This window comes from Pongo abelii, chromosome 13 (assembly GCF_028885655.2).
Source record: "Pongo abelii isolate AG06213 chromosome 13, NHGRI_mPonAbe1-v2.0_pri, whole genome shotgun sequence".
Taxonomy (NCBI): domain Eukaryota; kingdom Metazoa; phylum Chordata; class Mammalia; order Primates; family Hominidae; genus Pongo; species Pongo abelii.
In genome coordinates, this window is record NC_071998.2 from 115,135,333 (window position 1) to 115,161,699 (window position 26,367).

At 37.5% G+C, this 26,367-nt stretch overlaps 1 protein-coding gene and 2 pseudogenes across 22 annotated transcripts in view; 2 read left to right on the forward strand and 1 right to left on the reverse strand.

Annotated features, from left to right (window-relative positions):
* The window catches only part of DENND1A (DENN domain containing 1A), a 543,986-nt gene that overhangs the window by 455,620 nt on the left and 61,999 nt on the right, over positions 1 to 26,367 (reverse strand). The window lies entirely within an intron of this gene.
* On the forward strand, positions 6,456 to 6,512 carry LOC112135025 (U7 small nuclear RNA; annotated as a pseudogene).
* On the forward strand, positions 7,069 to 7,718 carry LOC100939023 (phosphatidylinositol-glycan biosynthesis class F protein-like; annotated as a pseudogene).

The following is a 26,367-nucleotide window of genomic DNA, read 5'->3' on the forward strand; positions in this document are numbered from 1 at the left end:
CGTTTTCTTAACCTCCCTCAATAAAACGAGGAAGAAGGGCTATCTCGGAATTTGAGAATGAGAGATCTGTGTGTAAAGTATCCAGCAGGGTGTCTGACACACAGTAGGTGTTTGGCAGTTACTATTATTATTTCTCCTTGGTTCCGGGGACATGGTATGTTAAGTTTCAGGATAACATAAATTCTTTCCTGAACCAGAAATTTTATTGACAATTAGATAAACAAGCTGCTAGCAGATTATGGTAGGGTGCTATCTGTTGATCTTGAACAAAATTTACCTCAGTATGTCCAGGGCACTGTCTCCAAAGGTGTCACAACACTCTCACATTAATTGTGCACTTTCATAAAATAACTATGAGAAAAGGCTAATGGGCAATAATACCCCTGGGCTCACATATGAATTAACAAGACTGAAGGAAATCAGGGAGTTCACAGCGCAGCAAAGCTCACACAAATTTCTTGACTATGGGTGTTTTATTCACCAGACTTGGCTTACTATGAGAGAAAAAGTAACACAAGTTCATTTCTTCCATCAAATTACAAAAGGGAAAATATGGTTAAGAAGAAAAAAGCTAATATACTTTTTTACAAAAATAAAAAGGATATATAATAAAATACCAAAAGAAAGGTAGCCAAAAAGGTGGTTAGGTCAAATACATTATAGTTTGAGTCTAAGTTTTTAATATCTCATATTAGAGAATTTTTAAGTGACTTAATATCACATGCTATTCATTTCAAATTTGAGGAAATACTAAAATGTTACTGTATATAACAAATTTCTATACAGAAAAATGTATACAGGTATACATTTTTATAAATAATTTTTAATGTTATCTTACAAATAAAAGTTGTTTATTCACGTTACAAAATTTCCCAGACTTTTTCAAAAGAAGTTCATTCCCTTTCTGTTTCATTTAACAGATAATTTACAAAAATAATAATATAAAACGTTTTGGAATATTTATTGCATAAAATAGGCTACAATACAACTACATTTGTTATCTTCTATAGTTCCCTTACTAAACATATATTGAATTACCTACTATGAGGAAAGTACTCTAAATACCTCATATTATTACATTTCTTATGCCATTAAATTCTCAAGATAATAAAATAGGCAGGGGATAGTAATTCCATATTACTGATGAGAAAACTGAGATCCAAAAAGGTCAAGTGCCTTGTCCAAGTCAGCTTACTGGCCAAGAAAGGGTCAGGATTTAAACGCCTTCCAACCGAGGATAAAGCCTGTGCATCTTATGTTTTGCATGCTGCTTTCCTATGTTCCTAGATTCTCTGCAATTAGAATAATCAAACGATCCCACCATTCCACTACATTCACAGACACCAGCGTCTCATCACTCAACAAAGATACTTCACAATTAGCACCCCCTTTCCTGCTCCCAAGAGGATCAACCATCTTTCAACAAACCAGGTCAAGTTAAAGGAGAAAACACAACTTCAAAATAGTCTTGTTGCATTAGCATAACCCAGAAACAATCAGATACCTATCCAGGGGTAAGGTATGGATACAAACATTATATATATGTAGTTTTTCTGAAAACTGAAAAACCAAACTATTTTAAAATTACGGTTCAACCAGATACTACTATCCAGGGATAAGGTATGAATAAAAACGTTATACATGTGTAGTTTTTCTGAAAACTGAGACACCAAACTATTTTAAAATTATTGTTCAACACTATATAAAGAAAGGCTAAAAGCACAATTTGGGAGCCCTGACTCTATCAATGGCAATCTCAACCTAAACCTCAAGGTCAGCACCTCTTTTCCTAAAGAAAAGGAAAAAATTGAGAAAGTGGAGAACCTGCCCAAATGTAAAGACCAAGAAAAACAGTGCTAGTCTACTTTGACTTCAGCTAATCCAACCTGATGGCATAAAACATATAAACCAATGCAATTTCTACATTATTCTGGCACTGCTCCTGCACATGTCGTGGCAAAAAGACTATACTATTTCTTTCATTCCTCCTATGAAACCTCTATGATGGGACCCATTAATAATCCCATTTTATAAATTAAAAATATGAAACAACTTGTACATCCTATCGTCACACAGCTTGTAAACTGGCTGTACCAGAACCAGAATTTATGCTTTTAACCAAGCCATACTGATGCAAAACCTTGTTCCAACAGAGAAGTTGAGCATTCCAGAAACACAACCTAATCATTAACCTTAAGCAGAGCTATTACAGACACAGGCAGCACAGTACAGACCTAGAATCGAATCAACAATCCACTACTTACTAGCTGTATTACCCTAAGGCAAGTTACTTCATCTTTCTGTGCCTTGGTTTGTAACACTTATAAAATGAGGACAATAATTAATCTCTTATGGGCTCCAGGAAGAATAAGAAAAAATACACACATACTTGTTCATCTGTGTATATATGTATATGTCTGTGTATGTGTATATGTGTGTGTATATATATAATATATATATAAAGCAAATAGAAGCTTAACAAATGTTAAGTTACAGCCACGAGCTTTGCTCCATTTCAATACTCAGTTATAAGAAAAATGATGATACTTGGGGAGCAATTGCAGAATCTGCTAGTGCTTTAACTGAATCCTTAGAAGACTGAAATATGGACAAGTTAAAAAAAAATAGCCATATCAAGAATCATTAGTCACAATAGATCAGACCCAAAGATTTCCTAAATGTCCTTAAATTGCATTAGATATGTTGGCCAATTATTCAAGGTGGTACCTGGAAAGAAAACCTAACAAAGAAAATTTCTTTTTCCTTCTACATTGTTTCCTTGTACAGTGGCAAGTAGGATCCAATTATGGATTTAGACCCTCAGGAAGCCCTACCTAGGAAAACTTCATTCTGAAAGAAAATCACTTCACCCTCCCACTGTTTCCTCAGTTTGCAAATACAGCAGATAATGGAAATATTTTATTTATAGGGAAGTCCATAGCACATTTAAGTAGAAATAATCTTTTTAGGTATATTATCATCTCCACAAAAAGCCACACATGGGCAAGAGCCATATCTTTCCCATGCAGACATGTTTCACTCTGCTCACACGGAAGGGGCAGTGCAGCAGAGCACCTGGAGGCCACAGGAACCATCGAGGTCTGGGCTAAGCCACACGCTCGAATCGACCTTGGGTACAGACAAAAAGTGTCTGTTAACGGTGGGAAGCCAAGCTTGAAAGATCATATAGACCACTTTGAACCATTACCAAGATAAGTGGTGAACGAAGGAAGCCAGCAGAGGCAAAGCCATGATGAAAGAGATGAAGCCACCCTGGTGCATGACTTTCCGGTTCCAATTGGTCCTCATGAAGCCCAGCTGGTTTTGCTTCCTGTTCTTCACTGTACAACAGACCTCTCCACCTCTATCCCTGCCCTTCCTGAGCTACTTTTAGTGAAATTCCACCCCTTGTATTCAAAAACGCCTTAATAAGGACATTAGCCCACTGCCTGGGACACAGAAGGGATTCAATTAAACACATTTAAAAAACAGGAGTACAAACCTTATAAAATACATGATGTTAGATGGGGCATTCTCATAATTACAGTTTCCTCGACAGACAGGACGATTTCCCTTAATCCACTTATCCAATAATTGTTAAGGAAATAAACAGTATTTGACACAACACGACACTTTATTCCAATTTATCATCTAATAATAATTAAGCATCCAAAGCTTACAATGAAAGCACAGCTCCACAGTTCATATTGTTCTTTTAAATTGAATAATTTGGAATCCTGTGAAGAGTTCCACCTTACAGCAGATTCCCTCATTCTTGTGCAAATACAATCTGTCTATCAACATATTAGCATTTCAATCACCCTTGTTTTTTTCATAACTGGGAGAAGCTGTCTTCATTTATTCCTATTGAGCATCTACCACCTATGAATTATTTCTGAAGCTAAGCAGTAAAATTGAATTTAAATCCAAGTAAATGAGAAACCGAAACTATTTTCAAAAATAAATGTAGGACACTGGTTCCAGTTGCATACTCCCAAATATTATAAATGTTCTTTAATGATTAATTTAAGGTGAAAATAACTTCTTTTGAATTAAATTGTTATAATAGTTAGAAATGGAACATCAACCCCATGTTTCAAGGGTTTTTGTCTATTTTTTTTTTTTTTTTTAAGAATTCTGGATCAATTTATATTCCTGGAGTAAATACATCCACCACTCAAAAAAAAATTTTTTAAGTCCCCTTTAAGCATCCCTTTAAGGTACTGACCATAAATGGTGTAATTTGCCCTGGACATCATTAAAATGTAAAGTTAATGAGGATTCAGCTGAAAACAGAAGGAATGTAACCTATTTTCAGGCAAAAGTTCTAACACAGCAATCAGAGGAAAAAGCTCTTTGATGTTTCTTTGTCTCTTCTCATTAATTTTTTTTGTCTAAAAAAAAAAAAAAAGACTATTTAAACTTAAAAAAAAAGCACCAAAGTTTAAACATGATAATTATAACAGAACTCCAATGAGGTCGTTAGAATTTTTTATGAGATAAACAAGAATCAGTCATATATACATGGAGATAACACCACCTACCTGGCAGAGTTATTATAAGTTTTACAAATATTGTAAGTAAAATGTATAGCAGAACAGCTGACACATGAAAGGTACTCACTTATATTATCTCCCTCTTTGTCACACTCTGTCCCCAAGGGCCTAGCACAGTGCCGGTACAAAAACAGTAATCAAAGAGTCGCCATTATTATTATCACATATGCTGTATTTTTTTCCTACTGAAGAACTCACTATATTAACCCTAACCTTCTTTCCAAGATTTATGCAAGACTCAGCACCTCCTGTCACTAGGCAGGTGGGGCGTTATCCAAATAACCAGCATGGAGTAAACAGTCCTGTGTGACATTTTATCATGTGAAGTGCCTACACAGGTATAAATATTATATCTTTTCTGGTTTTATTGCCTCACTTTACAATTATGCTACTAAAGAGCAAAATAGCATGCAGAATGTTAAGTGGCATTCTGCTGCTTGGAATTTCATCCCAAGGCTCCATTCAGAATAACAAATGTGGGAGCTATTTCATCTCTGCTCTATTGTGAAGAAAGTCATCACCTTTACTTAAATATATACGAGAGTTTGACTTTCTGCAACCCATTTTGTGCTAAGTGAAATCTTAAACCAAATGTGATAATTACCAAGGTGATATCATTTAGGAAGTAGTATAATGCTTTCCAGAGAGACCCTACCCTATACTTTTTTATTGTTATACCAATTCCATAATTCCAGTAAACAAAGCCTAATCAGCAATAAGTGGATCTATCCAAGATGATCCACCCTTAAATACCATGAGAATTTAGAATTTCTCTTCACCCAAACAAAAAATTATAAATTCAATAAACTAATCACAGTTATTTTAAATGTTAAGAGATCATCAAAATAATGTTTCTCCAGTAATTTTCATTTTAAAGGCATTTCCACATAAATTACCTAATTTTCAGTGTTTGTTCATTCCATAAATATTCACTAAATCTTCTTAATATTGAGATCTGGTCATACAGTGGTGAAGAAAATACTGGGTGATCGCTACCCTCACAGAGTTTAAGGTCCAGTACAGAAGCTCAGACAAACCATTAACTGCACAAGTAATGTAACTATAAGCTATGATAACTGCCACAAGACTATACAGTGTAAGAACAAGCTTACTTTGGGGATCTGAAAAGGTTCCCCCCTAAGGATGATTTAATGTCTGAAGTGAGACCTGAAGGAATTGGTGTAGGGGGGATGGGGGAAGGTGAGAAAGAGGTTTAGGATAATGATAGTCGAGAAGAAATACCTAGTTTTTAAAGATATTTAGGTAAATCAGTCAAATTTTTCTGATATATTGAATACAGAGGGTGAGCAGGAAGGCAGGTGACCAGGATGAAGGTAGTAGGTTTTTAGTTTGCATACTGGATTTTTTAAATGTGCTGCTCAGTGGAAGGGGACCAGAGCTTCATTCAGTTTAATGAGCAGATCATGAGTTAGAATTCAGACATTTTGAATTTCAGATACTTTTCAGGCATCCAAACAGGTTGAGAGCTCAGAAGAAATGTTTCATACCTCATTCATTTATTCAACATGCAATTCCCAAGAAACAATTTGTATTAAGTCCCGTGTTTCTCATTAGGGAAAAGAAGGTGAACAGGATGCTCAGCTGCCCTTTGAAAGAAACAAGTACGTTGACAGATGTGTAGAAGTACACTGGAATTCAAAGGAAGGAAAGACTGAGTCTGTCTGGACAATCAGGGAAGGCAGCATGAAGAAAATTATCTTGAAGATAAATGCCAATTCCTCCAATGGGGAAAGAGAAAAGACACTTCAGACAAAGAAATAGCATCTGAAAATGACAATTACTTTGCAGTGGCTGCAAGTACAATGTATGAGAGGTGAGAAGTAAAAGAAAAAACCATGAGGACCATATTTGCAGAAATACAGAGGAGCAAGAGAATATTAATGTTACAGCTCTTTCAGAATTTGTCTAGGTTTTCTGGTTTAGCAGAAAAAAAAAGAGAGAGAGAGAATGCTATGAACAAATGTGTGCCAACAAATTAGATATATGAAATGGACAAATCTCTAGAAAAATACAAACTACCAAAACTGATTCAAGAAGAAATAGAAAATCTGAATAGACCTATAGCAAGAGATTGAATTATTAATTTGAAAACTTCCCACCAAAACAGATGAACTCAGATGACTTTACTGGAGAATTCCACCAAATATTTAAAGAAGAATGAATACCAATTCTTCATAAACTCTTTCAAAAACTAAAATATGAATAAAAACTTTCCAATTCATTCTATAAGGCCAGTATTATGCCAATACCAAAAGCAAACAAATATAAGAAAACTAAAAATGCAAAAATACTCAATATATTAATACTAGCAAACCAAATCCAGCAACACAAAAAAAGGATTACACACCATGACCAAGTGAGATTTATCCTAAGAATGCAAGGTTGGGTGCCTGCATTAGGGCCAGGACAGCCCTTCCCACATGATAGTAGGACGCAGTAGTTCCCCAAGTCCCTTCCCCAAGCGAGAGAGAGAGCCACTCAAGAAAATACCATGAAAGATACTGACATCAAAAAACTACTTTATACCCATATTTTATGCATATTTTCAATTATCCTAAGTGTCTTCATTCCATCATTCTTCTTGGAGAACATCTCAATATTGTAAACACACTTGACATGGTAGTGCATATGTTCTGGTTTTGTAGCTGCTGTCAATCTAGTATTATATTTAGTAGTGAAACCAAATGCATCCTCTAAAATGTTCATTATCACACAAGGTAACTTGATTCTTGAAATGTTGTATCTACCTTCTTTTGTCCTGTTTCTCCTTCCATGTAATTTTTGTTCTATATGGAGCTAACAGAGTTGGTGTTGGAAACATTTTTATTTGCAGTCATTTTGTCTACTTTTACCACTGTACCTTATGTTTGTTAGAACCAAATCTCAAAAGCATGGCTTAGAGTTTTCAGTAGAAATGGACTTACAGCCATTTGGGAAAATAGTCTCCAGATCATTACAATTTCTAGTTTTGTAGGAGCATAACTTGAAGCACTGCCAATACCACTGAGTGGAGAAAGATCATGGCAGGTATGGCCCATCTCCTATATGCTTGGAGCAACCTTTAGCAACATGGATGGACTTGTTATTTTACCATTCTGGATATACTGGAATATAAAGCAATTTCTATACAAGAACAATTAATTGGAGCAAAGGGAGAAAATATTCCTTTGCATAGATTCCATAGGGCTGTGCAAAAATGTATATAATCAAAGTCAAGTAGTTCCATTACAGTACTGTGTTTCACGTAGTTACAACACAATGTAATTGTAGCTTTTTAAACCATGAAACTCCTTGGAGATTGTATCTTCTAGTTAAAATAAAGTACTTATGATACAATTTTTAAGAACAAGAATGCAAGGTTGGTTTAACATCCAAAAATAGATTAATGTAATAAGCCGTATCTAGAGAATGATGAACAAAAATCACACAATCATCTCAAAAGACACAGAAAAAGCATCTGACAAAATCCAACATCCTTTCATAATAAAAAAAATTAAACAAACTAGAAACAAAACAGAACTTCATCAAGCTGATAAAGGGCATCTAAAAAACCTATAATTAATATCATAATTATGCCAAAAGACTAAATGTTTCTCTTTAAGATGCGGATGAAGAAAAGAATATTCATTTCTGCCACTTCTATTCAACACTGTATTGGAGGTTCTAGCCAGGGTAATTAGGTATGAAAAAGAAATAAAAGTCATCAAGAATGGAAAGAAAGAAGTAGTACTATCTTTATTTGTACATTACATAATCTTACACAAAGAAAATCCTAAGAAATTCACTAAAAACCTATTAGAATAAACTAGTTCATCAAATCTGCAGGATAATGATCAATATTTTTAAAAATCAATTCTATTTCTATACACTAACAAAGAACAATACAAAAATGAAATTCAAAATTTCCATTTACAATAACATCAAAAAGATTAAGAAAAATAGGAGTAAATTTAACAAGAGAATTGCAAAACTTATACTCTGAAAACCACAAAACATTATGGGGAAAAAAACCCTAAACATTACCTTAATAAATGGAAAGATATCTTATGTTCATGGATTGGAACACAATATTGTTAAGCTGACAATCCTCCCCAAATGAATCTACAGATTCAATTAAATCCCTACCAAAATCCCAGCTGGGCTTTTTGCAGAAATTGATAAGCTAATACTAAAATTCATATGGAGATGCAAGGGACCCAGAATAGTCAAACAATCTTTAAAAAGAACAAAATTAGAGGACCCATCCTTCTCAATTTTAAAATTTACTACAAATCTACAGTAATCAAGACAGTATAGTACAGCATTAGGATATGAATAGGATTCAGAGTCCAGAAATAAATATTTGCAATTGTCAATTACAATTGTCAATTAATTTTCAACAAGGGGCCAGGCACGGTGGCTTATGCCTGTAATCCCAGCACTTTAGGAGGCTGAGGTGGGCAGATCACTTGAAGCCAGTAGTTCAAGACCAGGCTGGCCAACATGGCGAAACACCATCTCTACCAAAAATACAAAAAATTAGCTGGGCATGCTGGCATGCACCTGTAGTCCCAGCTACTCAGGAGGCTGAGACACAAGAATATCTTGAACCCGGGAGGCAGAGGTTGCAGTGAGCCAAGGCTGTGCCACTACACTCCAGCCTGGGCAAGAGAGCAAGGTTCTGTCTCCAAAAAAAAAAAAAAAAAATCAACAAGGAAACCAAAACAACTCAATGGAGAATTAATACTTTTCAACAGAAGGTGCAGGGGCAATTGACTATCTACATTTGAAAGAATAAAGTTAGACTCCTTCCTTATAAGCATATATAAAAATCAACTTGATTTGGATTGTAGGCTGGGGATACTGGTTCATGCCTTTAATCCCAACACTTTAGGAAGCTGAGGCAGAAGAATCGCTTGAGGCCAGGAGTTCAAGATCAGCCTGGCCAACATAGCGAAACCTCATCTCTCCCGACCCACCCCCCAAAAAATTAAGTGGGTGTGGTGGCGTACACCTGTAGTCCCAGCTACTTGCAAAGTGGAGGTGGGAAGATTGTTTGAGCCTGGGAAGTTGAGGCTGCAGTGAGCTAAGATCATGCCACTGTATTCCAGCCTGGGTGACCAAGTGAGAACATGTCTCAAAAAAAAAAAAAAAAAAAAAAAAAAAAGGAATGGATTATAGACCCAAATGTAAGAGCTAAAACCTAATAAACAAACAAACAAACTTAGAAGAAAACACAGAAATAAATCATTGTAACTTTAGGATGGGCAATGGTTTCTTAGGTACCATACTAAAGAACAAACAACAAAAGTAATATTAGATAAATAGGACTTCACTGAAATGAAAACTTCTGTTTCAGATGACACAATCAAGAAAGAGAAAAGTTAACCTACAAAGTGGGAGAAAGTACTTACAAGTCACATATCTGATAACAGGCTTGTATCTAGAATATATAAAGAACCCTTATAACCTGGTAATTTTTTAAAAGACCCAGTCACTGGATAGGTATTTCTCCACAGAAAATATACATGAAGCACACTAAAAGATGCTCAATATAATTAGGCATTAGAGAAAGGCAAATCAAAATAACAATGATATGTCACTTCACCCCCACTAGAATGGCTATAATAAAAGAGATAGACGACAGTATCCACTGACAAGAATGTAGAGAAATTGGAACCTTACACATTGCTGGTGGCTATATAAAATGGTGCAGCTGTTATGGAAAACAGCTTGGCAGTTACTCAAAAAGCTAAAAAATAGAATTACCGTATGATCCAGCAATGCCATTCCTAGGTATATACCCAAAGGAATTGAAAGCAGAAATGCAAACATATACTAACAATGAATGACATTGTTGAATGCAGCATTATTCACAATTGCTGAAAAGTGGAGATAACCAAATTGTCCATCAACAGATGAATGGATAAACAACATGCAGTATATACATCTAATGGATAAATATTCAGCCATAAAAAGGAATGAAGTTCTGTACGTACTACAACATGAATAAACCTTGAAAACATTAGGGTAAGTGAAATAAACCAGACAGAAAAGGACAAATAATATATGATTCCACTTATATGAGGAAACTAGAATAGGCAAATTCATAGAGACAGAAAGTAGGATAGAGGCTACCAGAGGTTAGGAAGGAGGGGAAAATGGGAAATTATTGTTAATGATTACAAAGTTTTTATTTGAGGTGATGAAAAGATTTTAATAACAGATAGTGGTGATGGCTGCACAACAGTATAAATATAATTAATACCACTAAATTCACACTTAAAAATATTTAAAATGGCAAATTTTGTTTTATATATACACATATTCCTCCACAATTTAAATAATATACCAAAACCATTAATTATACCTTTTATTAATGGGCAAATTGTATGGTTTGTGAATTATATCTCAAGAAACTTATTAAAAATAATTAAAATTAAACACTAAATCAATGGGTTTTTTGTTTGCTTTCATTTTTGTAGAGACAGGGTCTCATTATTTGCCCAGACTGATCTCGAATTCCTGGCCTGAAGCAATCCTTTCACGTTGGCCTCCCAAAGTGCCAGGATTACTGGTGTGTGCCACTGTGCCTGGCCATAAATGGATGGTTTTAACAGCAATCAGACACAGCTGAAGAGAGAACTAGTAAACTGGAAGAAAGACTTGAAGAAGTTATTGAATATATCAGAGAGAAACAGATTGAAAACACACACAAAAAATGGTTTAAAACTGTAAAGGACAAAAAGAGAATGTCAGAGATATGTGTAATCAAAGCTCCGAGAGAAAAAGAAGTTCTAAGTCCTCAGATTCAAACAGCTGGTCCTAACCAAGATATATAAGAAGAAAACTCCACTGCTAGACATATATCATTGCTAAACTAGAAAACAAGACACAAAAATATTAACTATAATGGAAAGGCACTTCAACAGCAATATCGGAAGCCAGAAGACAATGAAATGACATCTCCAATACGAGGTTAGAATAAGGACATCTTCAGATAAACAAAACTAAGATATTTGCCACTAACAAAGAATATTATTCAAGCAAGAAGATTAGCCCAGATGAAAAAACTCAGCGATGCAAGAAGACAAAAAGAACAAAGAAAATGGCCAGGCACAGTGGCTCACACCTGTAATCCCAGCACTTTGGGAGGCCGAGGTGGCCAGATCACTTGAGGGCAGGAGTTTGAGACCTGCCTGGCCAATATGGCAAAACCCTGTCTCTACTGAAAATACAGAAATTAGCTGGGCATGGTGGCATGCACCTGTAATCCTAGCTACTCAGAAGGCTGAGGCAGGAGAATTGTTTGAACCAGGAGGCGGAGGTTGCAGTGAGCCAAGATCGCCCCACTGTACTCCAGCTTGGGCGACAGAGCGAGACTTCACCTCAAAAAAATAAAAAATAAAGAACAAAGAAAATAGAAAATGCACAGATAAATCTAAACAAGCATTGGTTATATAAAAAAATCAATAATATCTCACAGGTTTAAAGTAAAATACACAACAATAAAAACCATATAAACAAGGAGGGGAATGATTAAAGTCAAAACAATATACAATCTTGTATTGTCCAGGAGGAGGGTAAAGATGCCAATTAAAGTTACATAAACATGCAAAAATTTCTCAGAAACTGTTGATTTGTATGGGCATACTTTGTTTTATTGCACTTCAAAGATACTGCTTTTTAAAAAAAAAAAAAAAAAAAAAACAAATTGAAAGTATATGACAACCCTGGATAAAGCAAGTCATTTCATGTCTCTGTGTCACATTTTGGTAATTTTTTGCAATATTTCAAACTTTTTAAATTATTATTATATCTGTTATGATGATCAGTGATCAATGATCTTTGATGTTGCTGTTGTAATTGTTTTGGGGTGCCATAAACCATGCCCATATAAGATGGCAAACTTCGTCAATAAATGTGTGTGTGTTCTGACTGTTCCACCAACTAGCCATTCTCCCATCTTTCTCTTCCTTGGGCCTCCTTATTCCTTGAGACACAATAATATTGACATTAGGCCAATAATTCACCCTACAATGGCCTCTGAGTGTTCAACTGAAAGGAGGAGTTGCATGTCTTTAAATCAAAAGCTAGACATAATTAAGCTTAGCAGTGAGGAAGGCATATTGAAAGTCAAGATAGGCTCAAAGTTAGTCTTCTTGTACCAAACAGCCCAATTGCGAATCCAAAGGAAATGTTCTTGAAGAAAATGAAAAGTACTACTTCAGTAACACATGAATGATAATAAAGTGAAACAGCCTGATTGCTGATACATGAAAGTTTTAGTGGTCTGGACAGATCAAACCAGCCACAACATTCCCTTACACAAAAGCCTGATCCACATCAACGCCCTGACTCTCTTCAATTCTATGAAGGCTGAGAGAGGTGAGGAAGCTGCAGAAGAGTTTGAAACTAGCAGAGGCTTGTTCATGAGGTTTAAGGAAAAAAGCCATCTCCATAACATAAAAAAGTACAAGGTGAAGCTGCAAATCCTGGTGTAGAAGCTGCAACAAGTTACCCAGAAGTTCAAGCTAAGATCATTGATAAAGGTGGCTACACTAACAACAGATTTTCAATGTAGATGAAACCACCTTATATTAGAAGAAAATGCCATCTAGGACTTTCATAGCTAGAGAGGAGACGTCAAAACCAGCTTCAAAGGACAGGATGAATCTTTTGTTAGGGGCTAATGCAACTGGTGACTTTAAATTGAAACCAATGCTCATCGACCATTCTGAAAATCCTAGGGTTCTTAAGTATAATATTATGCTAAATCTACTCTGCCTGTGCTCTATAAATGGAACAAAGCCTGGATGCCAGCACATCATTTTACAGCATGTATTACTATTTAGGTTGGTGCAAAAGTTATTCTGGTTTTTGCCATTGAGTAATGACACAAACCACAATTACTTTTGCACCAACATAATAAATAGTTTAAGCCCACTGTTGAAACCTACTACTCAGAAAAAAAGACAATGCACCTGGTCATCCAAGAGCTCTGATGGAGATATACAAGGAGATGAAGGTTGCTGTCAGGCCTGCTAACACAACATCCATTCTGCAGCCCCTGGATCAAGGCGTAATTTTGACTTTGAAGTCTAAGAAATACATAAGGCTATAGCTGCAATAGATAGTTATTCCTCTGATGGGTTTGGGCAAAATAAATTGAAAACCTTCTGGAAAGAATTCACCATTCTAGATGCCATTAAGAACATTTGTGATTTGTGGGAGGTCAAAATACCAACATTAACAAGAGTTTGGAAGAAGCTGATTCCAGCCCTCATGGATGACACTGAGGTATTTAAGACTTCAGTGGAGGAAGTAATGCAGATGTGATAGAAGCTGCAAGAGAACCAGAATTAAAAGCAGAACCTGAAAATGGGACTGAATTGCTGCGATCTCATGATAAAATTTGAATGGATGAGAAGTTGCTTCTTACAAATGAGCAAAGAATGTCCTTTCTTGAGATGGAAACTACTTTTGGTGAAAATGCTGTAAACATTGTTGAAATGACAAGAAAGCATTTATAACATTACACAAACCTGGTTGATAAACCAGTAGCAGCATTTGAGAGGTTTCCGATTCTAAAAGGAGTTAGACTGGGGTAAAATGCTATCAAAGAGCATCACATCCTACAGAGTAATCTTTCGTGAAAGGAAGAGTCAATCAATGCGGCACACTTCATTGCTGTCTTACTTTAAAAAATTGCCACAGCCATCCCAGCCTTCAGCAGCCACCATCCTGACTAGCCGGTAGCCATCAACATTTAGACTAGATCGTTTGCGATCAAAAAGATTACAAGTTGATTGTTAGCAATTTTTAGCAATAAAATATTTTTAAATTATGATGTGTACCTTTTTAAACATAATGCTATTATACAATTAACAGACAATAGTAGAGTATAAACATAACTTTACATGCATTGGGAAACCAAATAAATTTGTGACTCACTTCATTGCGCTATTCACTTTATTGTGGTCTGCAACTAAACTGAACCTGCAATATCTCTGAGGTATGCCTGTATTAGTTGACATTATGGACACTGAAAGCACACGACCTGGGTTCAAATTCCAGCTCTACTGCTTGATAGCTCTGTGGCCTTGGACAGATTACATAAGCTCGCCATGCCATGGTTTCCCCATCTGTAAAACTAAGACAGTAACAGTATCTATTCCATAGGGTTTTTGGGAGGATTAAATGAGTTAATATAGGTAAAGCATATAAAACAATGACTGGTATAAAATAAGCACTACTAAGTCATAGCCACCATTATTTTCAGTATTATCAGTTAAAGGCACAGAAATAGTATTTAAGTCCCAAATGATAAAAGGGAAAAAAATTGAATGATTAAAATGCTTAAATAATCCAAAAGAAAGGAATTAAAAAATGAAGCACAAAAAGCATTTCCAGTAAAAAATACAGGTAAGACGACCGGATTTTAAAAGATCCAACTATATATTGCTTTCAAGAGACACATCTTCAACACAAGGATGAAAAAATAAGAAAACACAAGCATGGAAGTGTATAATTTGATGAGTTTTGACATACGTGTACATCCATTAAACCATCACCACAATCAATCAACCCCAAAAGTTTCTTTGTGCTCCTCCGTAATCTATCCCTCCTGCTGCACTCCCCACCACCCATCCCTAGGGAACCACTGGTGTACTTTCTGTCACTATAGATTAGTTTGTACTTTCTAGGCTTTTATATAAATGGAATCAGAAAGTATGTACTCTTTTTGTCTGGCTTCTTTCACTCAAGATAATTATGTTGAGATCCATCCATGTTGTTGAGTATAGCAATACCTTGTTCCTTTTTATTACTACTATTCTATGTATAGAACTCAATTTGTTTACTCATTTCTAGCCTCTCCAGACAATAAATGATGTTAAAATTAAGAAATGGCCTCTGGGTAAAGATAAAATCCAGGGTACTCTTAGGATAAGAAAAAGCTAAGGGGGTGATTTTAAAATTCTTTGCAAGACCTCCAAAAGATCTAAGGTGGTACCATCATAGAGAACCATTCGGTTAAACAACAGGGCTTCTAAGAAGCCTACAACTGTTGTTCCTCAGTGGTCTCACTAGAAAACCAAAGTAGAAAAGGAGGGCTTATCTCAAAGACATTTGTGGGTATGAATATTATGTCAAGGAGTAAACTCCAACAGATTCACAGGATAACAAAGGAGTTTTTAAGAGGCTCGTATGGAGAGAAACACAGCCAGCCTGGACTGAAAGGAACAAAGAAAATACAAATGAAGAAACAATAGTTTCTGTTGACTCACTAAACTTTACAGACCAGAAGCAGGCTGAGAAACTACTCAGTTGCACACACAGGTTCTCTTTTACTTAAAGAAGGATGATTCAGAATCCAAAAGCCCAGAAGGTAGAACTAAGAGCCATGGTGAGCCACTCTCAGGCTAGAGCAGGACTGAGTCTCCATCAGGAAACTTCCAACATTTGCCCAGCGTATTTGGGGACCGCTATTGAGTGCTATGTGCTCCAACGTGCCTCCTGCTGGCCCCCTTTTAAACAATCAGTGTCTTCGGCAGTTATTTTCTGCCTGTCCCGCCATTACACGCTGGGGAAGAGTGGTGGTGGTAGGGACGGGGAGCAGATAACTTCTCTCTTTAGTTTACAAATTGAGAGGGCCTGTACTTGAGAAGCTATACTTAAGAAGTCATATCTAAGTTTCTCATCCTCACCTAAGCCTGATTTAGTTCCGGAGACTGAAGGGTCTGAGCTGCTGATGTAAGGATGGCACTTTTGGGGACCTTGGGAGAGGATGAGTATACATAGATTTCCATAGCAACTGGGTATAAAACTGTTTGCTCCCTGCTCCCTCTGCTGAGCTGCCACAGCACTTTGTGCCTGTCTCTATTTATCCCAAATAATGTATGGCTACTGGTTGACTATTTATTTCCCTCATCAGATGTAAACTCCTCAAAAAGAAAGTGTTTTATTTATATCCATAGCATTAAGTAGTCCATCAAAGACTTGTTTGAATTTATGAATAAGTATATGAAGAAAGCCAGTCTGTCATGGACTCAGGCCATCCAAAGCCACACTAATGAATATAACAGCACATTCCCAGTGCACTTATGCGACGGGCCTCAGTTAAACATTTAGGAAAGCTAAGCAATTAAAAATAAGATTGTTCACCTTATCCACCACAGCAGCAGAGGGAATACTGAAACTCAGGACTGATTCTCAGGAACATCCTGAAAACATCACCCTATAAACCTGCATTTTAATAGCCTGACACAGCTCAAAAACATTGGCTGATAAGAGTGCAACTAGTTTTTAAAAAGAGAGAAAAAATCTTCCAAAGATGTTTCATTTTAAATTGTTTTCCTTTCTTTTTTTTCTTTTTTTGGTTTTGAGACGGAATCCCGCTCTGTCACCCAGGCTAGAATGCAGTGGCATAATCTTGGCTCCCACTGCAACCTCCACTGCCTGGGTTAAAGCCATTCTCCTGCCTCAGCCTCCCCAGTAACTGGAATTACAGGTGAACACCACCACATCCAGCTAATTTTATTATTTTTAGTAGAGACAAGGTTTCACCATGTTGGCCAGGCTGGTCTCGAATTTCTGACCTCATGATCCACCGGTCTCAGCCTCCCAAAGTGCTAGGATTACAGGCATGAGCCACCACGCCCAGCCTTTAAATTTTATTATAAATAACTAATGATCGGTTATCAATAAGGCAAGTATAGATTGAATCCTCAACTGTTGTACAAAAGAATAGAAGCAGGGGAGAAAATATTTCATTTGGAACACTTTTGTAAAAACCCCTTAAATTGAGGAGACTGAAATTATGAGCTCTAGGCTGGGTGCGGTGGCTCACACCTGTAATCCCAGCACTTTGGGAGGCTGAGGTAGGCGGATCACTTGAGTTCAGGAGTTCGAGACCAGCCTGGCCAACATGGTAAAACCCCATCTCTACTAAAAATACAGAAATTAGCCAGGCATGGTGGCAGGCGCCTGTAATCCCAGCTACATAGGAGGCTGAGGCATAAGAATCACTTGAACCTAGGAGACGGAGGTTGCGGTGAGCCGAGATCATACCACTGCACTCCAGCCTGGGTGACAGAGTGAGACTCTGTCTCAAAAAAACACAAAAAGTATGAGCTCTAGCTAGCACTCAGGTTTTAGGAAACAAATCTTTCTGTGAGAGTCTCCAAGAGATTTGTTTTTTGACACAATAAGGGCTCAATGACAGAGTAAAGAAATCATTCAGTAGCACTCCAGGGCAATACTTAGAGACATCTTTCTATCTTGAGATGCCAGACTCTCAAAAAAGCTACTGTTCCTCTCAATGGGCCAGAAAATGTCTCAGATTAAGAAGCATTTCCTTTAGGTAACTATTACAATACACCTACTTCTAAGATATTATCATGGGAAAAAAAATGTATGTATCATCACCTTTAGAATATTAGGATATATTAGTATATATCATCACCTTTAAAAAGTCAATCACACTGTACACATAATTTGCAGGAAAACAGAAACCGTGGGTGAAACAAATATTAGGCAGCAATAACTGAGGCAGATGAAAGTATTTACAAATTTATTTTTAACCCACTGCATTATCTCATTTTGAGCAAGATCATTCTTAGTACATTTCTGCTGGCAAAAATCAACCTTGCTGGTCTCTCAACACAAATGGCAACATTCATCCTAGCCCTCAGCTGATTCTCCTGCCCGGGAACTTCAGACTGTTCCTTGATCCCAATCACAACATTTGTAAAGAACTTCTACATGTAATAGGGCCCAGATGTTTAATATTTTGTCTCAGATTTAAAAATAAAATTCAAAATGACCCAGAAAGCAAAGTAAAACAAAAAAATAAAAAATGAAGCTGGGCACGATGGTTCACACCTGTAATCCCAGCACTTTAGGAGGCCGAGGTGGGTGGATCACCTGAGGTCAGGAGTTTGAGACCAGTCTGGCCAACATAGTAAAACCTAGCTCTACTAAAAATACAAAAATTAGCTGGGTATGGTGGCATGCACCTATAGTCCCAGCTACTCAGGAGGCTGAGGCAGGAGAATCACTTGAACCCGGGACGCAGAGGGTGCAGTGAGCCGAGATCACGCCATTGCACTCCAGCCTGGGTGACAGAGTGATACTCTGTCTCAAAAAAAAATAAATAAATAAAAATAAGTAAAATGAAATAAAAAATGAAGCAACTGATTTAATCAATTTAAGCAAATGGTTACCAGTTCAAATGAAGTTTCTCTCTCCTCTTCTGTCTCTTGGTCGAATATATCTTTATCTTATCAGCTACCGAGACAGTACCAGACATTGCCACAACCTACTGCATGCAAAGTGGTAATAAATGCAGTGGATGGGAAATAGAAGATAATGAACCAATCCTTGATATACTCTAAATCTCTTTTCTACCTTGCTAAGAAAAACAAGATAAGTCTCTGGAGATACTCTAGAAGTAAATGTAACCATAAGTAAAACCCCACTCTAAAAAACACAATTATAATGTCCAGTTCTGTGTAAATGGAGCTATTTCAAAAGCCTCACAAACAACTGATATTAACATTGCCTTGCTTATTTGGACATAACAAATTCCACTGAATGAGATATTTTAAAATATCTCTTCATTTAGCTAGCTACCTACTGAATAGGATTATTCTTCAAGGGAGAATTCAAGCAAGAAGGTTCCTGCCCTCAAGAATAACAGAAAAGGCAATTATAATACGATATGCAGGGTGCCAAGAGGGAGTGAATCTAACCAAGTCTGTGAAGGGTGGCAGAGAGGGGGAAGTAAGGGTAGACAGAAAAAAATGGAGGATTAGAGAAGGCCTCCTAAAAGAGGTGGCACCTTGTCTAAGTTATAAAGGACAATGGAAATAAACCAGGAAAATAGGGAGAAAGAGTATTGTACAGAAAAGAGAAAGACCAGATACTAAGGTATGGAAGAAAATAGACTAAAGTGGCTCAGCTAGTGCAGAAGGTCAATGACAGGCAGTGGTGAGGAACAAAGGAAGAGAGGTCAGCCAAGTGATGAGGAGCCTTCTGTGCCACACTAAGATGTGAGTATTACCCTATAGGTAATGAAGAGGCATTATAAGGTTTAAGCAGAAGACTGGCATGATTATATTTGTTTAACACACATTATGACAGCAGGACAGAAGAAGAGGGGTTGGAAGGGATAAGACTCCAGCTAAGAAAACCAATTAAGTGGCCAGGTGCAGTGGCTCACACCTGTAATCCCAGCACTTTGGAAGGCTGAGGCAGGCGGATCACCTGAGGTCGGGGGTTCGAGACCAGCCTGACCAACATGGAGAAACCCCATCTCTACTAAAAATAGAAAATTAGTCAGGCGTGGTGGCACACGCCTGTAATCCCAGCTACTCAGGAGGCTGAGGCAGGAGAATCGCTTGAACCTGGGAGGCAGAGGTTGCATTGAGCCGAGATCGCGTCATTGCACTCCAGCCTGGGCAACAAGAGTGAAACTCCATCTCAAAAATAAAGAAAACCAATTAAGTGGCAGTAATCCAAGAAAGAATAAGGAAGGCCAGAACTAAGTCAATGGCAATGAATTGGATAACAAGGGAGAAAAAAACATAGGAAAAGATCAAGAAATTAGACTTTACTTTCTCTTCCTAATTAACAATTTAATCCTTAAGTCGAGGTACACGTCCATACTTGGTGAGAAGTAGCCACAGTAGTCCAGAGTAGGTAAGGATGGCATCCACATAGGAGGGCTTGCACAATATGGGGACTCAGAGTGCAAGCAGTACGAGAAGAGCGCCCACACTGTCTAGAGTAATCTAACATAGGGTGTCAGAACCCGATTGTGACAAGGGTGCCCACAGAGGAGAGTGAGCTAGTGTGGGGAGAAAAAGCCCAAGCAGGGATACACAGTCATCCACAGGGAACAGCTGCATGGCAGGGGGTGTCAGTGTCAACGCAGTTTGAGAAGCGTGTCCATGTTAAAAGGTGATCTGGTGTGAGGTGTCAGAGCACCTGAGCAGGGTAAGGAACTTTCCACGCAGGGGCCACCTGATAGGGTGTCAGATCCTGAGGAGGATTATGCAGGGAACAACATGGAAGGACATGGCAGCCATGCACGGGGTGTCAAAATTCAAAGTGAAGAGGGCACCCACACAGAAGGACCAGCCTGGCAGGGTTTGTCAAAGACCAAGGTAGATGAGGCGGGCATCCAGGCAGAAGAGGCAGAGCGACACAAGGTATCAGAGCCCCAGTTGAGTTAAGGAGGACATCCACACTGGGTAGGCATTGGTGGCAGCCATGATGACAGAGTAGTCATGTACAAGGGATTAATCAAATAAGTAAATATATTAAGGATAATGGGAACCAGGCTTCTCACAGTTGAAGAGAGAAGTTACAAATATGGAAAGGGAGAAAACTTGAATGAATCGGTGGTATTGGTTGAAATTGGAAGTACTGGTGTGGACTCACACTTTTCAATATACACAGATAGATGCAGAAATACATATAGATGTACTCTTTGACCCTGACCACCAAGAAGGCCTAGAAACAGCAACAACACCATAGCAATGAACACACATAGAATCCAAATTTTGGCTTTTAAATAGCATTCTCCACCAAAAGGAACCTTGGGAAAATGGCAGATTTCATGGCTAAGGAAAAGAAAGTAAAAGATGAGCACAGAACATCTTGCACCAGAAAGCAAAGAAGAACCCAGAGAATGATGAGGACCGGTCAAAAGAACACAAGAGCCCTTCAAGTTGGCTCCTAATGATCAAAGCTGCAACAAATTGAATACTTCAATTCACTCAAATAATTTGAACAACTCAATAACAACCCTGAATAAGAAAGGAGTAAGTCCAAAGTCAAACAAATAAACTGAAAGTTTAATGAGAAATGGAATATTTACATAATTTCAAAGTACTTTCCCCCAAAACAATTGTTAATTACAAAGGAGTAAGTAAGGAGGAACTTTTCAGTAGACAAGCCTGGCAAAGACTACTTTGATCAAGTGATCGAAAGATCATCACCAGTAAAGGGCCAAATCAAAATTGTGTATTATGTGATATAACAAGAAGAGCACAGCATCACTTCTATAATATTTCCACTCAAGATGCTCAACCTAAACCTAATCATGAGGAAACACCAGACAAACCCAAATTGAGGCTTGTAACCTTCAAATGTCAAGGTCATCGAAGTCAAGGAAACACTGAGAACCTTTCCTAAGGGAGACTAAAGAAACATTAAACTGGCCGGGCGCGGTGGCTCACGCCTGTAATCCCAGCACTTTAGGAGGCCGAGACGGGCAGATCACGAGTCAGGAGATCGAGACCATCCTGGCTAACACGGTGAAACCCCGTCTCTACTAAAAATACAAAAAATTAGCCAGGCGTGGTGGCGGGCGCCTGTAGTCCAGCTACTCGGGAGGCTGAGGCAGGAGAATGGCGTGAACCCGGGAGGCGGAGCTTGCAGTGAGCAGAGATCGTGCCACTGCACTCCAGCCTGGGCGACAGAGCGAGACTCCGTCTCAAAAAAAAAAAAAAGAAAGAAATAAAGAAACATTAAATAAACTAAATGCAATTTGTGATTCTGAACAGAATCCTTTTGCTTTAAAGAACATTACCGGGACAAGTGCCAAAACTGAGAATTAGATGGTAGTACAGTATCAACGTTAATTTCCTCACTTTGATACCACATTGTGGTTGTGCAGGAGAATCACCTTGTTTGCAGTAAAAACTCACTGACATAGTCGAGGTTGAGATCAGCAACTTATTCCCAAATTGTGCAGAAGAAAAAAATTATTTGCAGTGGAATTACAACTTTTCTGTAACTTTGATATTGTTTAAAATCTCTCTAAAGCTTTTTTAAATCTTTAAAAAATACTCAGGTTTAATTGGACGTAGGGTGAGAGTCTAGGGTGACTTTCAGGCTTCTAGCATTAGTAAGTGAGTAGGTACAAATGCCCTTCAACAAGACCCTGGATAGAAGGAACAGTTTAGGATTAGGATCGGCGTTTCCATTTTCTTTTGCTGGGTGACTGGCAGTGGGGGTAAAAGGTTGGTCGAGGGGAGGAGGTTAAATTCAATTAGAGATGCCCATGTAGGATGGAGAAACAGCTACGGACAGAGAGCTGAGGACCCAGGTCTGGCACTGGGTCAAAGACACAAGCTGAGAAATGATCAGTCTGTAGGCAATAGGAGAAACCAAGTGTGACTGAGATCTTACTGGGAGAATTTATCATCCACCACATTCCATAAACAATTTGAAATGACTTACAAAAATACTTATAGTTAAAAGATTAAAAATATATATGTAAACCGAGGGTGTAAGGACAAAGGGAAAATAAAAGGAGGAAAGATTATGCCAGGGATTATAATAGCATACAAAAATGTATACCAAAAAAAATCCATACAAAAATAGTAACATACTAAAATAGTCATGTGTAGTTCACAGAGCTAGAAGGCAAATATAGCCCTAAGGTTCTTGAGAACCAACCCAGGAAGAATGCATAGCAAAAAGGAACCTCTAGATACTGTATCTGAACATCCATCTACCATATAGTATGTGCACCTTTGTTAGCACTTACTAACAGTATAAACCTGACATTTTCTTTATAAAAGGAAACAAGAGTATACAGTTTTCTGTATGCTAACAAAATAGGCTTACACTTTTCTACATAAATAAAAACAGTTCTGATGTCCTTTTAGTCATTAAAACACAAATCTATCTATATCCATGAACACTTTCTCTTCATTTACAGGACCTGGAATACATTAATAATATTAATAACAGGAACTAACATTTGCATGGGGTTTACATTTTGAATGGTATTTCTATTTACTACACATTATTTCATTATTTTGCCATCTAGTGTGACAGACAAGGCAGGTATAGACCTAATATTACAGATTAGCAAATAGGTTCAGAGAGGTTAAATTATCTATTTAAAATTACATGGTTAATAAGAATTTGGACTATAACTCCAGTTTTCTGACTCCACAGACCACTCATTCATTTATTCATCCATCCATTCAAATATTTATCAAGCATCTCCCAGAAAACATTGCCCATTCTGCATCGTTGCTGTGAAGATTAAATAAAAGAACATGGGAATGCTTACAAAGTGTGAAGCCTATGCAAATGCTAGCCATTTTCAAAGCCATCATCATTAGATTCCCCATTTTAAAGATATTAGACCTTCTTACATTTGGGGGAAGCCAAATATAATATGGAAATTTTTAAAAATGTATGAAATTTGGTTGAGACATATTGGGAAATGCATATTTAAAAGCAGAGGAGAGGAGTGGGCTAAGATGAAGCTGGATAGGGAAAGGATGGAGCATGGAAGACCTCATTTGCCCTGCTAATGAGCTTGACTTTAGCTTGGGGTGACAGAGGACCACAGAAAGGTGTTACAAGGGGAATGCTGTGGTCTCAGCTGTGTTTTTAAAAGATCGCTCAGATGACAGCATTAAATATGGATGTGAAGGAAACCATAAAGGCCAGTTAGGAGGCCATGGTAATCAGCTAGGAAAGAGAAGGTGCACGCCTGAGCTAAGTGAGGGTGGCCACTTAACTTTATGCTCATTTTAATCTGCAACGTTACGTTGTCTCTGGTCTCTAAATACTTTAGGAAAACTGAGGCAGGTCAATAAGCCCTTAGAACAAATTTTAGACAACCCAGACAAATATACCATGGACAACTGAAAAACTAAAACAGAATCACCCCTGACATTTTGTTTTGTTACATAGTGTAATAACTATTCTTATATTATTCTATTATTCTGCAGGGAGCCTACCCTAGTCTTTGGTTCATTGTTTCTTTTTAATCTGAATGATTCTTAGTAATTAAAGTTTCTATCAGTTACGGAATTCTCCATAGTGAGATAGAACAGCTGATATCAGATCTCTTATGCTTTAAGCAAAAACTAACACTCATTAACAACATTACCTATTGTGATTAAATAAATACAAACTGTTTGCAAAGTTTGTAAATGAGTACAACAGCACAAAAGTAAGACTTATCACTCTACGCAAACCTTATTTTCTTAACTCTTCAAGCCCATGGAACAGACAAGGCAGTCCCTCATTTTTCACAGCTTCCCATTTCCCCAGTGCATTGCCTAATAAACACCTATACTTCATCTCTGCTGCTTTAGCTTACTCAGTTGTACCTGCTAATAATGCCTAAGCATGTGGAACAAAACAGCAGTACATGAAAGAAAGCCTATGTCCTCCGCTTTACAGTGCTCGGCACCACACAATAGAGTTTCTCATAATGCATTGGGCCATAAAAGTTGTACATATTGTGAAATCTCAAGATGGCTATCTTTTCGTAATTAATGTTTTGTGGAAAACATCAATAACATTTACAAAAAGCTCTTAAATCTTTAGTAAATGGTGCAATTAATTTATGAAGCCATGAAAAGTCTACAAAGGGTAATCAGTGATAATACTACAGAAGGGGAAAGAGTTTCATCTGGCCTTAAACTGCAAAGTTCATGTCTAATTTGACTAGTAAGAGTCAGACCACATTCTCTTTATCAAACTTGGAAGGGATCTTAAGGTAGTCCAGTCCAAGGCCTATTCCTCCCCCAACCCCCTTCCGGGATAAAAATCCCATGTAAGACCCTGACCAATGCTTATAAGGCCTATTCTGCCATCTCAATTTATTTAAGAAAAATTCTCCTTCAAATATTCAAGTTTCAATTTGGCAGTTAATTTCAGTCTGCAGTTAAAAGGCACTAGCTGTCAGTCAGATCTCTCACCCAGTTCCCTCCTGAAAAGAAAAACTGACAGATCACAGGAGCTTTCTTTTGTAAACCAATTCTGGAACTTTCATGCTTCTTATTTGTTAGGTTAAAGGTTAAATTGCTGACCTGTGCCCTCCTGCTTAGCGGCCTTCCCCTTTTTCTGTAAAGCTTTATTTTGGGGCTGTATTTACATGGATTAGTCCCTTTTCACGCTAAGAAGGAATCTGTTCACAGCCAAAGCCTTAGTTCTGGTTGTACAAAAAGCAGCCACAATTATTCACCACCAGACAATGACCATATTGTGGATTTACAAAAAACCCACCCCAGCCATGGAAAGATCTGTTCTTGCTGCACAAAACAATAGAAGAAAAATCTTATCAAGCATTCAAGAGAAAGCAAACAAAGCAAGCCCACTGTGAACTTGATGAAGATGTCAAGCTCCTTTAAAATATATATATATAAATCAACAAAGAGGGGTTTTCTTGTAAAGTCTTGGGAGTGAGACTTTTTCTACTCTGAGTTTCCCTTTCTGGTTAAACACAGTTAGGAGCAGCAAGACATTGACAGCCAAGACCAGCAAATGCTGCCATTTTCTAAGCACACTTACAGACACTTTTTTTAAATGCACAACACAAAGAGGCTTTCCTTTCCAAATATGCCCAGTGCAAATGCCAGGCAAATCATTTTAAGCTAGTACCATACTACACAGGCTCTTTCAGCAAAAGCAAAATTCTTGTCCCAACCTCTAAGGAATGAACATAAGCTACTTCCAAGCTCTAACTTACTAATTCCTAATAAAAAAAAATTTTTTTTTAATTCTTAAAGGCCATTGAGTTTAATTAAACCATAGCTCCAACAAGAGTTCTTCATCTGACACCCATGAAGTATATTATACACACCCCATTTCTTTGGGATGGGTTTCAATGATGGTCCCTAGTCACATAAATAAACTTTTAGCAGGAACATTTTATGTTTGTAAGGTGAGGATCTCACAGCTGCTACAAAAGCAAAATCCAGTCCTGAGTCTGGAACACAGCTGTCTAAGAAGATATGAGAGCAAATACAAAGAATTTCTCCCACCA